Below are 16,054 nucleotides of genomic sequence, written 5' to 3' on the forward strand. Positions count from 1 at the left end.
AAAAATGAAATGAATGGCAGGGTTACTAGACAAAACATAATCACGGTGAAAACTAATAGGGAACGTGAGCTGGGTTTAGATCGTCATGAGACAGGTTAGTTTTACTCTACCGATGTAGATCCAATAGTGAAAACAAGAAAATGACACCTTGTAATACGTAAACACACATATAGCAACTACTACTACTACTACTACGAGGAATAATAAACTACAATTTGTAGACATGTAACTTTAGCAACTTCTTTTAGCGGTTTCCCAGCATGCCTTGCATGCAAGCACCCCCGGCGACACTTGTTTGAATATTTATGTTGTATATTTTTTGGGAAGCCACACCCAGACTTTGAGACCCCTGGTCTAGGGCCACACACTACTGTTAGAATGTCATTAAAAAGTTAGTTCTGCATAATAGGGAATCTTTTCATTTTAAAAAATGATTTTATTATTAGATTTTTGTGGCGTTAACAGCTTTAGTTTGAATATTCCAAATCCTAACACGTGATTGGCTGCCAGTGTGTGAGCCCGTCCCGCGAACATGGCCGCCACAGTATGTGACAGGTTCGATTTGGCGGTGCCGCGTGTGCTCGCTAATCAGAGTGACTCTCCGCTAAATAAAGCATGAAAAAAAGCTTTTTCCCCGTGAACAGTGTGCTGGAGCGGAAGCCATCTCGCCTGTGACGCCCCGTGATTCATCAACAGATCTCGTCCTGCGGCGTGCAATTTGCCAGTCGCTGGCTTTAGATTATTAAAATAAAGGAGCTTCATTCTAAGAGGAAATAAAAGCTCGACTGATGGACTTTTATATCCATATATATATATTTTGGGGGGAGGGGTAGCTGCCAGGTAGTATCAGCACATGCTCCACGTCCTGACTGTCAGCTGGCCTGCTAAATGCTGCACAGATGTGTGTGTGTGTGTTTGATCTATGTGGGCCGATGCATGCTACATTGAATAGGAAGTGGTCATCCGCCGTGCTTCCTTTGAGCTAACAGAGCGTGGCAGTCATCTCTCTGCACTCGCCAACATGCTGCACCAGTCACTGATGAAATGTAGCATGAAATGTCTGCCTTGGTTTATGTTTTTTTTTGTTGTTGTTTAGTTTGTTTAGTACCTGCTGTGACAGGAAATAAGCAGTAGAAAATACAACACTGTGGTAACTTTGATATGCTAATGTTCACTTTTGATTGACATCGTCAAATAAACATGATGTTTTTTTTATTAGTCTTTCAGTTTGGTCTTAAGTCAAACACCATTCTGAATTTGATCAACATTTGTGCGGAAATAAATTAGGCACATAACTCCAAATCTTCCCATGCCCTCGTGGAAGGTGTGTGCCATGGCCACAGTGAAATGAGCATGAAAGGATAAATTCTGCATTAGTTTTGCTTCTTCTTTGGCTTTTTTCTTTTTTCTGAAGTGTTACAGAAGAAGTAACTGGACACATGTTAGCTTAACCATACGGCATATTCATTGTGATAAAGTTAACATTTTATACTATTAACACTGCTTAGCTTATTTTTACGCTTTTTACACACTTAAAAAACATTAGTGGGTTGCACCGTATTTTTGGTACTCTATTAAGATAAGATACGCCTTTGTTAGGGGAAATTCCAGGTTTACAGCAGCAAAAGTACAAGAGTGAAAAAAGTGAAAATCAAGGTAAACCAAGTAGTATTCACTATTTACAGCTGTGTACATGTTGATCAAGCTACAGGTTTATTGCATGATTATTGCACAGTTTATTGCACGGTTAACATACAGAATTTTTGTAGCAGTTTTTCTAATTGAGTCAGCTGTAGGAAGGAAAGACCGACGACACCGCTCCTTCACACACTTTGGATGCATCGTCACTAATTGAGCTCCTTTACACAGTGAGTGTGTGTTGGAGGGTGTGGGAGTCTTTGTCCATCATGGGGGACCATTGGACTATATATCAAAACAAACAGTAAACTGTATTAGGATATGTTAGCAGATGATACAATGTCAATCAAAAGTGAATATAATTATCAGGTGAAGTAAAATCACATCAAGGAAGACGTGTTCCATCATTCTCAGACGGTGGCAGGTGGTCCATATTTCACCTGCTGGGGGGTAAAGAGGGAGTGGCGGTAAAGCGGAGATGAGGCAAGGAGGGGGGAGACAAAAGTGACACGCGCGAAGGTGGCAGCTTTTCACACCTGGCAATAAATGGCGTGGAAAGGCGTCCCGGCTTGTTTGGCTGGCCGGCGAGTGGACACGGGGCCAGCAAGGTGTGATAATGTACACAATTAGCTCATGGCACCATAAAGGACCCGGGGCCTTCGCAAGCTGGGGCGCATCTAAACTCTCCCTCTTACCAGGAAGTGTGATGAAGCCTGGACACACAATACAGCAAACACAACCTGTTTTGACACTTCACACACAATTACTGCAGCCTGGAGGAGAGCTTGTCCACACAGGCCTACTGCTCTGCAGTGGAAGACGTGACGCACTAGCATCTTAGCCTGTTAGCTTGTTAGAGGTTGACACTGCTACTGTTGCACTGCAGCCGTCACCATCACTAGATGTGCAATTAAATTCATTTTTTAACATGTGAATGGCAGAAAATACTAAGAAATTGTTTTTTTTCCAATGATCAATTTGCACCATTATTTTTTCAATTATATTCTGCATAATATAGTTAAATAATTAAAAATATATGAAAAAATAATAAAAATAATACAATACCAAAAGAGTGTTCGTCAATGAAGAAATTGTTTTTCAATACTAAAACATTGTCGAATTTCTTTATATATAAAACTCATGTGACAAAGAAACGAATAATTCTCTTTGTATATATGTATTTTTTTTTTGAATGTATCCAAAATCATTATCATGTCATTACTGCACTTTTTTTTTTTCTACAAATACTTCAATTAATAGCAATGCACAACCCCCACCTCATCTACAACTTTTTAAAAGCCGTTGATGCATATAATCACGGAAATGTATATTATCGTAAACACTAGTACAGCAATATTGAAATTTACCAGCAAATTTGATGAAAAAAATAGATTGATCGATTTAAAACTCGCAGAGCTTGTAAGCTGACAATGACTGACAGCTAATGACGAGAGTCAGTCAGATGGTCTTGGCCCATTCAGGACTTCCTCAAAGGGGACGTCCATGTTAAAGCGCCTTCTCCTCTCACTTTAATGTATGTGGACAAGATACGACCCGGCGGGAAGGCCCTGGCTGGCTTAAGGCTGGACCATACCGGACGAGGGCGGCTGGGGAGGGTTCATAGGTCGGGGGTGAAAAGGTAGCACCAGCGGGGATGTCTAGGTCAAGCTATTTAAGTCAATATTCCCGCCTCTGTCTGACAGCGCTAACACCTTCCTGATGCGTGGCCTCGGCGAGGAGGCATCTCATCAGCAAGCGGCGGAAAGATGGCTGCGGGGGCGCCGGCGTGCGTCCGAGGGTCCCCGCGGAGCAGCCATTACAGTCAAGGACTCTGCTGTTGTTGACCTCGCCCCAGGCCGCTAGTGTCACTAGCATAGCCATCAATAGCTGCTTCGCGTCACATTTGCACTTCAAACAACAAGGTTAGCGCCTCTCCGGCGTTTGTACACTACTTTGTGCTGCTAACTGTCCTAAATAATTGTCAACAACATTGATGGCACTTATTGATGGGAGAGTATTAACAATAAGCTAGCGTTGGCAGTGTTGTGATCCCATCGACAATATTAGCATCATCAGTATTTATGCATCATCCCTGTACTAGCATCCACAGTCTGATACCGCCAAGTACTGACTAGTGTCGACATTGTATTAGCGTTGTCAGGTACTTCTACAACTTATTGTAATTTTCCAATGTCACACTGTTAGTAACATCAATAGGCTAACACTGACAATGTGCTAACAATGTTCTAGAACGCTAACTCCCACCCAGGCGGACAGAGGGAGTTGGTAAAAAAAAACAGTACTAGCATGCCAAAATTGAAATAAAAAACTTGTTAATGTGAAAGTACTCGCATCTGTAATATGATAGCTTTCAGGGAGTTGTTAAGATAAGATAAGATATGTCTTTATTCGTCCCTCAGTGGGAAAATTGTTCAATGGCAATGATGTAGCATTGACATTGTACAAGTATGAGGAATGTGCTAGCACTGACAACTTACTAGCTCAACAATGACTACCGTTAACTAGTGTTGACACTGTATTAGTATCGTCAAGTTATGGCATTGATATTGCGCATCAATATGCAAGCATAAATAATTGGCTACCAGTGTCAATGTTGTAGCAATTGTAATATACGTCTTAGTATCAGTATGCTAACATTGGCAATTTGCTAACGTTGATGGTGTTCTATAATGATTTTAAAAGGAGAGTGGTAAAAACAAACAACTAACTAATGTTGATCATGTTTTAGTATGGTAGTTTCTGGGGAATTATTCAATGGCAATCTTGTAGTAATGAGATTGTACAAGCATCAGTTATATGCTAGAATTGAGATTGAAACATGCTAGTTTAACATTGTATTAGAATCATCAAGTCATGTGCTAACACAACATGTTAGCATCACCAGTTTACAAGAATCTGTGTTATGCTAGCATTGATAGTGTCTTACCTGAACAATGTACAGTCATCAATATGTTGGGGTCAATCCCAGCATCCCCTCCCCATCCCATAAAATGTCCTCTATCAATATTTTAGCACATCAATTGTAAGCTGTGCTAAACACATCTCCTCCTGAAAAGTCAATTGTCAGTGGACAGTCACTGGGGACACAGCGTCTGGCCTCTTGTCAAGATGTCCTGGTGTCTCTGTGGTGTTTGCTTTATCTCACACACACTGTCAATTCCATGGCAACACAATCCAGCGGAGGATTTTCCCAACTAAACAATGCCCTAGGCACTTTGTATCCTCGGGAGATGCTCAGAATTATTAACACACTGCACACTGTAGTTAGCATCCACACCATTGTGGACAAGGACAGGGCCATTTTTGACTTCATTTTTTAAATTATATTGATTTATATTACATCAAAAGTAACAGAAAATGTTGTATTTTTACAAAGTATTTGGGCAGAGAAAAATAACCTGATCGAGATTCACATTTTGTCCAATGGTGGATTGACAAAACATTTTACAAGACAAAAGTGATTTCGGAGTTTGCCATAATTCCAGGAGGATTTACAAAAGGACTCCAACTGCTGGGCATTGGCTTGAACAGGGCGTTCAAAGTAACATTGTGAATGGATTGTGGATGCTTGGGCTAAGGTATCTGCTTGGTAACTGTTGTCCCAGTTTTGGCGAAAGCCGGCATCATTGCTGAACAGATACCTGACTCCGACAATGATGAGAGGGAACCCAAAATGTTTGATGGCTAGTTCAATTCAGATACAGAAAATGAAGACTTTGATGAATTTGTGGGAGAAGATTATTCATTCATTAATTCATTTTCTCCTGCTTATCCTCACGAGGGTCACGGGGGTGCTGGAGACTATCCCAGCTGTCTTCGGGCGAGAGGCGGGGTACACCCTGAACTGGTCGCCAGCCAATCGCAGGGCACATATAGACAAACAACCATTCACACTCACATTCATACCTATGGACAATTTGGAGTCGCCAATTAACCTAGCATGTTTTTGGAATGTGGGAGGAAACTGGAGTACCTGGATTAAAAACCCACGCACGGTAGAACATGCAAACTCTACACAGAGATAGCCGAGGGTGGAATCAAACTCGGGTCTCCTAGCTGTGTGGCCTGCGTGCTAACTCGTCCACTGTGCAGCCGAGAGATTAATTAAGTTAATTAGTAGAATAAAGTTCTAGTAAAGTTCTAGTAGTAGTAAAGTAGTAGTAGTAAAGTTCTAGGAGCTGGGTCCATACATTATTTGAGGGGTGTTGCCACCCGAACGGTTCAGACGGTAGGATTTTGTTGCGTTTTTTCTTTTGCTGCAGTTACAAGTGTGAGTTCATGTTGAACAAGAAAGAAAAGTTTGCGGCTGCATTCGACATTCTGCCTCAGATTCCTGTTCTTTGACACTTCGACCATATGTTTTAGCATGGACCTTATAATCAGGTGCACCTTATGGTATTGAAAATACGGTAATTAATTGCATTACTTGGTGGCCTGCCCATCTTAATAATAGTTAACCCAAAACTCATATGGTCAGGCTAAAAGTCTCACAATACAGGCAACCATAACACCCCATATTCAGGCGTTTCTGAACCAGGAGAGGACACATTGCCATGGGAACCAAAGCCAAATTTGAGAATGAGCATGCACATATACAATATACTGCTCACAAAAATTAAAGGAACACTTTTTTTATTGGGCCTGGCATGAATTGAATTAAACCTGTCTGATAATTTTCTGGTTGGTTAAGCAGAGGGCCTCGTTAATCAATTTCAGCTGTATTGGTGTTCATGGAATTAACTTCAGTGGCAACAATTGAAAAATCCTCAAAACAGGACTGGTTTTACATGTGGAGGTCATTTCAAGTTTCTCCCTCTTGATCTTTTTTGGCTCATCCACACGTGCTGCAGCAAGAAGGTTTAATGTGTCTCCCAGCACAATCTCCAGAACATGGAGGAGATTTCAGGAGACTGTTGGTTATTCTCTGAGAGCTGGACAGGGCCGTAGAAGGTCCTCAACCCCACAGCATGACCGATACCTGCTCCTTTGTGCAAGGCGGAACAGGCCAAGCACTGCTTGTGCCCTACAGAATGACCTCCAGAGGACCACTGGTGTGAATGTGTCTACCCAAACAATCAGGAACAGACTTCATGAAGGTGGCCTGAGGGCCCGACGTCCTGTAGTGGCCCCGTGCACGCTGCCCAGCACCGTGGAGCTCGACTGGTATTTGCAACACCAGAATTGGCAATATATATGTATATATTATATTTTTTTCATGTAAAATTCATACATCAGTAGCCTTCTTGAGTGTTTTTTAGTTTTGTTCTTAGGAAAGCATCGCGTATTGAAGTTGGTGCTGATGTTCGTCCGAGTGTAATCTTCCTTCAGGCACTCTGAGCTGTTAGCACGCACAGAGGTTAGCTTCCTTTGTGTTTGTTTGCATCTGCTAAATCACAGCATGTGGTTCATACTTTTGTCTTTGTCTACTCAAATCTGAACATTTAATGCCAGATTCCTTGACGTTCAATCCATTGTGCGTTTTGTACCTGTTGGTTTGTCAGAGTACACCACCATTAGCTGTTAGTTTGGTGTACAGAATTGGTTTGGAGGCAAAAACGTCAAAGATGTGGGTGACAATTACTCAGAAATATCGTGAGCATAGACATCTTAAAACCTCCTATGAGTGTTTATGAAAAGAGTGAATCATAGCTAAGAAAAAGCATCTTGACAGCCACCAGCGAGGCTCTAATCGGCAAACGGAAACTCTTGACGCGAACCGCTGCACATGAGCCAAAGTGCCGAGGGGGACGCTACCAGAAGCGGCGCCGGCCTCCAAAGTGACGCCAAACAGCGAGCAAAGGAGGATCGGAGGGGGGGGGGGGGGGGCTGTGACGTATGCCTTGCAGCGCTTAGCTCCGACCTAGCTTCTGTCCGTCTTCAATGGAATGGAAAAAAGAAAGAAAGAAGGCAAAAAAGAAGAAGAAGAAGAAGCACGGCCAGCTCATCCGTCATTTCTTGAAAAGGTCAAGATTTTGTTGGCGGAAAGTGAGGGGGGCAGCCGCGGCAAAACAGCAGGGTATTTTCCGCTGCCATGAGCAGCTAAGGAGCGCTGCTTTAGAGCACATCTGCCAGTAAACATTTTGGCCTGACTCCGGGTCATCTCTCCTGTCTGGACCAGTACGGTCGGCCAAGCGTGAACCGAGTACCTGCGCAAAGACTTTCCCTTTAGCCTCAGCGCCTCCTCGCTAACTGCTCCACTTTTTACATCTTGACTTTCTACTAGGCGTGGAAAGTTGTATGCTTCAGCTTCAGATCATTTTCAGTTAGTCACATAGTCACGGTGCATATAGCCATAGCTTCAGACGACATGCATAATGGAACTGAAGTGTTTCTTCACTTTCATCCCCTCTAATGGGACAAATTATAAAAAAAAAATGCCACCTTCAAACCAAAATGGAAGACTACCTGCATCCTGTCATGATGATCATACTGGAATACATACTTCTACACCACTACTATGTACATCTGTGCAATACTTGCTTTTATAGTCAGTATAGTTACTCCAGACCCCATTCACTGTGCAATATCTGATCAACCTCCATGTGCAATATTAAGGGCTCTAAATGCAATATACTAAGTTCTATGTGAAGTATTTCCATAATGCCTCATATTAACTCTCTAACAAGATCTCAGTGTATAGACTGGTTATATATCTCATCTCGTTTCATATTATCTACATACTGTATTGTATATAACTCTGGGAAAAACTGTTGATTTTGTTAATACTTGGGTTGTTTATATTGTTTATTTTTCTATATTGTGTATTTTGTACTGCTTAACTGACTCTGTACTCTTGCTGCTGGGCAATACAAATTTCCCCACTGAGGGACGAATAAAGGCATATCTTAATCTTAGTCTTACATGTCAATCTAACACACTGATGACAGTCGTACTTCGTATTGCAAGGTGAATCAGCAGACTTCGCCACCAAGCCCAACCCACAATTTAGGCAAAAGAAAAGGAAATTATTGCAATTTATAATTTGCCATCCATTCTGAGAGCTTTGGTTGTCTTCCAACATAGGTTCTTTCATGATTCTCACATGTTCTTTCCTGATGATCAGGTCTACAGGTTTTCGGGTAGACCCGTAACAGATGCTAATATTTTATCACCATCCAGATGAGAGTTTTGTGTTTCATTTTGTATCAGCTAATGGCAAAAACAATTTTCGTAAGATATTATTGGCCATCTGTCTAGGGTACAGGTCTTCATTTTGGTGACGATCGGATAAAGGACCTAGCTTGTGGAGTGTGTGACAATTAGACTGATGGAATTCATAACGCCAACTTGGTTTGGATTTTTTAGCATAATCCTTTTCATGGTGTTATTGTCTTATGATATCAACTTAACTTCTCTGACATTAAAACAACAATGCTAGTTATAGCTAAGAAGCTACGAAATATAGGATATTTTTTCCTAGGATGATGCAGTAGTCGCAAGAGCATCTAAACCGGGGGTGTCCAAAGTTTGTGTCTGTTTCATTATTGGCTTGTGACACATTTTAAATATAAGAATAATATACAAAAATACTCCGGCTTCCTCCCAAAGACAACAGGGATAGGCTCCAGCACGTCCACAACCCTCGTGAGGATAAGCAGTAAAAAAATAAATGAATGAATGAATGAATGACTATACAAAAATATTATTTTACAAGAATAAGTTGGAATCTAATGACAAAAAGTCCTAATTTTACGAAAAGAACATAATATGGTGCAGAAAAATCTACCTGTTTCAGAATGTGGCCCTTGCTGTAAAAAAGTTTGGACACCCCAATCTACACCAACAGGCCCAAAGAAAAGAAGCTTCACAGCATCCAAATCTGCGATGAGAAAGATGCAGTTTACAGAGAAAAGTTGTGAGTGAAGGAAAATGTCATCCCAAATGACACGTCATTATCCGACTTCGTTCGGGAAAATGGAGAGGAAATGGGCCAAAGAAATCAACGTCAAGGCCTGGTGACTTGGGCCCATCAACGACTAAGTGCCTCTTTACCTCCTTCAAACACTGCACAGGGAGGACAACCTGACCTTCTGCCATTATGGAAGGACGGGTGGGGGAGCTGGTGGGGTGGGGGTGGAGAGGGTCGCAACTCATAAGTCAGGAAGCACTTTGCGTTCCAGGAAAAGGATGCGTTGATGTGGATGTTCTCCCAGCGGGCTGGATGATGGCAGGTGGGACACATGTGGACTTGTGTCAGCGTCTCATCTGGCCCCCCCTTTCCCTAGTCACTGCCCCCCCAGGGCACATCCAAACATCTGGAAAGAATTACCAGTGGGACTGTTCCCTCTCCTCAAACAAGGAAAAAAAAATGAATCTTCCCACAGAGATATAAACACAAACGACCCCAGCTAGCGAGCGTGTTAGCTCAGCTCCGCTTTCATCCGCCACGACAAACATGAACAATCTAGAAAGTAACACGCTAGAGCCCAAACACCTGTTTAAAGGTGGCGTGATGCCATTATTGCATTGCTATAGTAACATACATTAAACATGAATTGTCGCAAGGATGCAGACGGCGGCTGGGTCGGCGAGGGGACGGATCTGCGGATTGTTTAGAGCTCAGTGATTTCAGATTACCACCCCTGGGGGGTGGGCAGCCTGAGGGCATTTACTGTATATGATGAGCTTAGCAAGACAGCACCATTATATCTTCAACTGGATTTAACATCAACTTTGAGCTTTATCACACAGAGAACCACATTTGGTAACTTAAGTGGGTGGGAACCATAATGTGGTAACGAGCTGTATAATGGCATTTTAAATGGGACAATGATATAATATTACTTTAATACATATTATTTTCAACTGGATTTGAACTTTATTGAGCAATGTACTTTGGTCACTTAGGAGGCTGGGAACCATATTTGGTAACAGACTGTAATGAGCATTTTTAATCCAGCTATCCATTTTCTGTGTCGTTTAATCCTAATTAGGGTCACGGGGGTATGCTAGAGCCTATCCCAGCTGACTTTGAGTGGTACACCCTGGACTGGTGGCCAGCACATCACAGGGCACATATAGACAAACAACCATTCACACTCACATTCATACCTATGGACAATTTGGAGTCGCCAATTTCTACCGCTTTTCCTCACAAGGGTCACGGAGGGTGCTGGAGCCTATCCCAGCTGTCTTCGGGCGAGAGGCGGGGTACACCCTGGACTGGTTGCCGGCCAATCACAGGACACATATAGACAAACAACCATTCACACTCACATTCATACCTATGGACAATTTGGAGTCGCCAATTAACCTAGCATGTTTTTGGAATGTGGGAGGAAACCGGAGTACCCGGAGAAAACCCACGCATGCATGGGGAGAACATGCAAACTCCACACAGAGATGTCCAGAGATTTAAACCCAGATCTCCCAACTGTGTGGCCAACATGCTAAGCACTTTAACCCTTAGATGCACGAGTGACTGGACCCTACACTCTTCCATAAGTGGGTCAAAAATGACCCATACTAGAATCAATGCGTTTTTATGCCAATTTTGCCATTTTGGTTAGAAATAATCACTTGTATGATATTTAGTATTATATTTAGGACCACACAAGAATGATTTCATGTTAGAAACATCTTAATTTTTCACTTTTTTCCATCTTTGAAAAAGAAAATGACCCTGTACAACAATAGAAAATGTGAGGATCCATTATGTGTTGCATAAAGGTAAGTTAAAAATATGAATGGCATGATATCAAAAATATGTTTTTTGAGGAATACCTGGAATATGAAATTATAACAATTTTTCATTACAAAGATATTTCAAGAAAACAACCTGACTGGGTCATTTTTGACCCACTTATGCATCTAAGGGTTAATATTACATTGACGTATTACTTGAATACAATTTTAAGAAGAAAGCCTTCAACTCAATTTAACAAATATTTTAACTTTATCGTGTAAGATCGCATCTCTGGTTACAAACCATATTTGATATAGGTGGAGTTCATACCGGATGAGGACAGCCCTAATGTCTCCCCTACTATACAACTTTATTGAGAAAAACATTCACTTTTCAACTGGAACATAGTTTGAGCTTCATCAGGGAAAGAATCTTATTCAGTGTGTGGGAACCATATTTGATTGCAGGTAGATAAAACGTTAAACGAATTTATAGTTTCATTGATTTGTCACCTTAATCAAATATAATTTACAGCAAGGAGCGATATTTGGTAAGTTTGAAATGTTTGGGAACCATATTTGGTTACCTAATTAGAAATGGAGGTCGCAAAAGAAATATCATGAAAGAAATCTCAATTTTCTTGATGTTTTTCCTTAAATGGCTTGTCACTTTAATTAACTATTGACACCGTGGTAACTTAAATGAGTGGGAACAATATTTGGCAACATCATTTCAAAATGGACCCAAATAACAGGTAGAAGAACCACACTATATTGTAATGGTTATACCAATATCATTTCAGAGAAGACATATTACATCTTCAACCGGCTTTAACGTCACATTTTAGCTTTAACTCACTTGGAACCATATATGGTTACTTAAGAGGGCAACCAGAATGCCTCACTATCTGGTGACTATTGTGAAATAAATACAATTAATAAATGATCTATTACTGGAATGAAATCCAATGGAAATAATGCCAACAACTGCCATCTTTAAAGGGTGTCTTTGGTTATCTGTGGTGGTGACCTCCACCCTCCGACCGCCGCCACTACACAAAACAGCCCCACCCTTTCCCCTCCAGACCAGACTAGCCGGCCCCTATGGACCTCTTCATTATGTGTCATTAAATGTTTTTAAGTTTGCATAATTGATCGCCTCCAATAAGTCCTCATTGATTTATGGAGGTCTGTGCTGGTTAAAAATTCATAACCTTCTCCATGCGTCTTCCAATCCATTAGCCGCTCCCGGGCCGTGCTCCCGCCATTGATTGACCTCGCGGCCACAGTCTGACACGGTGCAGGTTTGCTTGGTGGGAAGAGTTGCGGTTCGACTTTGATTTATTTTTTATTTATTTATTTTCTCTCTTCCCCGCGTCACCTTACGTCCATCCGTCCATCCAAAGTGAAGCGCCGGCTCAGAGACGATGAATAAATAAATAAAACGCTCCATAAACAGCTTTCCGCTATTATTTAAGCTTCCAGGAGCTGACAGCCCGGCCTCCCCGCCATCAAACTCAAGTGTGTAAATTTTCTAAAAGGTTCTGAATGTTTTATGATGATTTCAGGGAATGATGGAGTAATAGCTGAATAGGGAAGCTATTACTTTTAATATTTATATTGAGTGCTTTGAATCATTCATGTGACAGGATGTAAAATCAGAGCTGCGGGACGTATGTACCTCTTGAACGACCGCGTTTTGGACACAAATATTTGTTTCCATTCTTTCATTTGAATCTTAAAGACTCTTCTCGAAAAGCTTCAGCTGTAAACGACACAGTGACAACATATTTTGGAGCTTTTACAGAGAGTTTGGCTGGAGGACGTATGGACATCCAGCAGGACAAAAACAAAAAAAAGGAAAGCTAACTTCAAATACATAGCTTGGAATGTTTGCACACATTTCAAAAAAATGATGAATCAATGTGAAGATATGTCAGCATTAGTAGCGGCCAACTAGTCACCAGGAAAGATCATCAGTAAAACATACGCACTTACATTATAAAGATCAACAGGAACAATATCAACTTGAATACCGAACCCCCATCCACCAGTATGAGCCTGGACTTTGAATGTTACTGTTTTTCACTCACTAAGGTGATCAAATCTTACCTTTATGAATTCCCACATAGTATCAGCATTTGGGACCAGAGTAAAAATATAGTCTCTGTGTACAGCATGGGAAAATTTTACATGGTGCGTTCAAGGATCTTCAAACAAAATGGGACAAAGCACCACTTCCATTAAACATGCAAAAACTGTGGTGATATCTAAATGTTTCCAAAATGAACTCATTGGCTACCAAAGACATTTATACGTTTTTTTCCCCAACGTCACCACTCGTTCCGAAGATGTATTTATATGCATTTTACGTCTTTTTTTGCACAAAAGGAATTTTATAAGAACTCAGCCTGGATTTCTCCCATTGAAATACATGCTGCACAGCAACCAGGAAGTGAAAAAGCATCTCGCCGTGTTGCGCGAAGTAGGTTACGCATGGAAGGGAATTAGTTCGTGCACATGCACTCAAACGCATGTACACACACAGTTCTGTTGCAAATCTAAACATTTTTATGTAAACAACCATTTCTTGTGTCATTTGTGTAGTGTATTGTTTACCACAAAGACATTTACATCACTTATGCCTTATAGATAAAAAGCTTATTTCTATCTGCGATTGTGATTAATTGAGTTAACTGTGGACACTGATTAATCACGATTTAATATTTCAATCGACTGAATGCAGATTGTTGTCAAAAAATGTTTTCAAAATGTCAGTGACAAACATGTTAACATAATCACTAATCATAAAAATAAGTACTATAATAGAAAACATCACCAAAGCACATCAAAATTGTGCAATGTTTGCGCAAATTTCTTGAAAATTTTTAACGGTTAAATGTTTTTAAAAAGTTAATTGAGGGCATGTGCAGTAGTAGTGAAGAACATGTGAGCATAATCACCAATCAATAAATATTACACTAAATATAATATTTTATAAATAAATATATGTTATCCAAATTGTGTGGTGTTTACATCAGATTTGACTGGAGGATCTACGGAAGCCCACGAGGAAGAAAAAGAAAGGACGCTTAACTCCACACAGTACTAAAGTGCAAAAATGTTTACACAGTTTTTGCATAGTTCGCTAAGTTATGCAGAATTATACTCTGAAGGCCGCAATTATGCAAAAGCAGAATCACAAGGTTTCTGGCATCATAATCATTTAAAAACTGAACATGCACCATAATATTCTGTAAAACCTCTCATATTTCTATTGTTTAAATTATGATTTGAATTTGTGAAAGTAAGATTTTTGATAGAGCTTTCTTTTGTCAGATTGCTGTGGATTGTCTACCTAATGAGGTGTCCTGCAGGTGTCTAAACCTATGTAGATAAACTCAAGGATGTTTTTTTAAATGGCAGGTTAGCTGTAGTGCAAAGGTGAGAGAGTTATGTTGCTGCCTTGGTGTGTATATATGTGTGTGTGTGCGTGTGTTCTTGAGTGTGGACTCTTAAAGGCTTGTTTATCCTTGAGGGTCTTGGCCAGCGTTGTCCTGGGGGAGCATCCTCTTTCATGCACACTTAGTGCACTTGACTCAGCATGGAGACGCTCTCAGATGGAAAAGCCATGTTTAGAAGATGTCTTATGAGACATTAGAGCACTACTCGTCCATTGTTTTAGCTCTTCTTAAATGTCACTTCCCTCTCCTGAGCCCGCCCGAGCCTCGGCGATGCGGCGTCACGAAGAAGAGCTTTCCACTCAGCGTCCATTTGGAAAGTTAACGCTCCGACGCAAGACCCATTACATCACGTCTCATATGGTTACTTGCTATGCAAAATGTATGCACTCAACAAATCTGGCACATTGTTCCTACAAGCTAGCTAACAACAGCAACAATCCCTTTTTTCACCAGCAAATGTTAATTTCCTCAAAAATTGCTCATCAGGGATGAAATATTCAAAGAAATTTGACTGAAACGAGACATTAAAGATCCAATACACTGGCTACATTTGGTGAAAAGCATGGATATGGATATTGTTTCCTTCTTAAAACAACAACATCAAATGAACAAAATTATACATTAAATACATTTTAAAATGTGAATAAATGTGAATAAAATATATCGTTATACAATCAATTAATCTGTAATTGCATGAAGTAAATGGAATTAATTTAAACCCGTGTCATGTAAATGGTCACTTTCCCTTTGCTTTTATAATAGTTATAGTAATAATAATAATACTAATGATTGTGTCTACTATTAATGTTCACAATAAAATCTGTACAATTTTTCTTTTGTAATTTAAAAGCAAATTAAAATGTTTATTTTTCAGAAAACAATTGTTATAATAAAATTATTATTATATTATCATTATTGTTATTATTATTATTATTACTATATATATTTTTCTCCTTTGATGAAAATTTACAATAGAGCAAAACTGTCTGGATCAAAAAAGAAAAAAGTTTGTATTTTTTTATTATAATAAAATATAATACAAAATAATACAATACAAATAATTGTACAAATTATTATTATTACTGTAAAAAAATGTTTTTATTTCAAAAAATAATAACTATAAAATAGGCAATGCAAGTTTAGTTAATTGAAAGAACCTACTCCGCTATGATTGGTTAAGGAAGGTAAAGTCATTCCATAAAGACATAAAACCATCCTAAAACCATTACGTAAGATTCCATAATTCATTCCATAAAACCAAAAAATAAAAAAATGAAATGTGCATACAAGATATTTTCCGTTGTCAA

At 40.0% G+C, this 16,054-nt stretch overlaps 2 long non-coding RNA genes across 2 annotated transcripts in view; one reads left to right on the forward strand and one right to left on the reverse strand.

Moving 5' to 3' along the window:
- Positions 1 to 16,054, forward strand: part of LOC131129988 (uncharacterized) — a 122,508-nt gene that overhangs the window by 83,420 nt on the left and 23,034 nt on the right. The gene's annotated exons all lie outside the window — the stretch shown is intronic.
- LOC131129993 (uncharacterized) lies at positions 1,924 to 4,898 on the reverse strand. Its single transcript, XR_009129945.2, has 3 exons — positions 4,586 to 4,898; positions 2,175 to 2,351; positions 1,924 to 2,081 (listed from the first exon to the last, which is right to left on the reverse strand). It is a non-coding gene; the product is annotated as an uncharacterized LOC131129993 (long non-coding RNA).

Source organism: Doryrhamphus excisus, linkage group LG4 (genome assembly GCF_037039965.1).
Source record: "Doryrhamphus excisus strain RoL-2023G ecotype Guam linkage group LG4, RoL_Dexc_Guam_v1.1, whole genome shotgun sequence".
NCBI lineage: Eukaryota > Metazoa > Chordata > Actinopteri > Syngnathiformes > Syngnathidae > Doryrhamphus > Doryrhamphus excisus.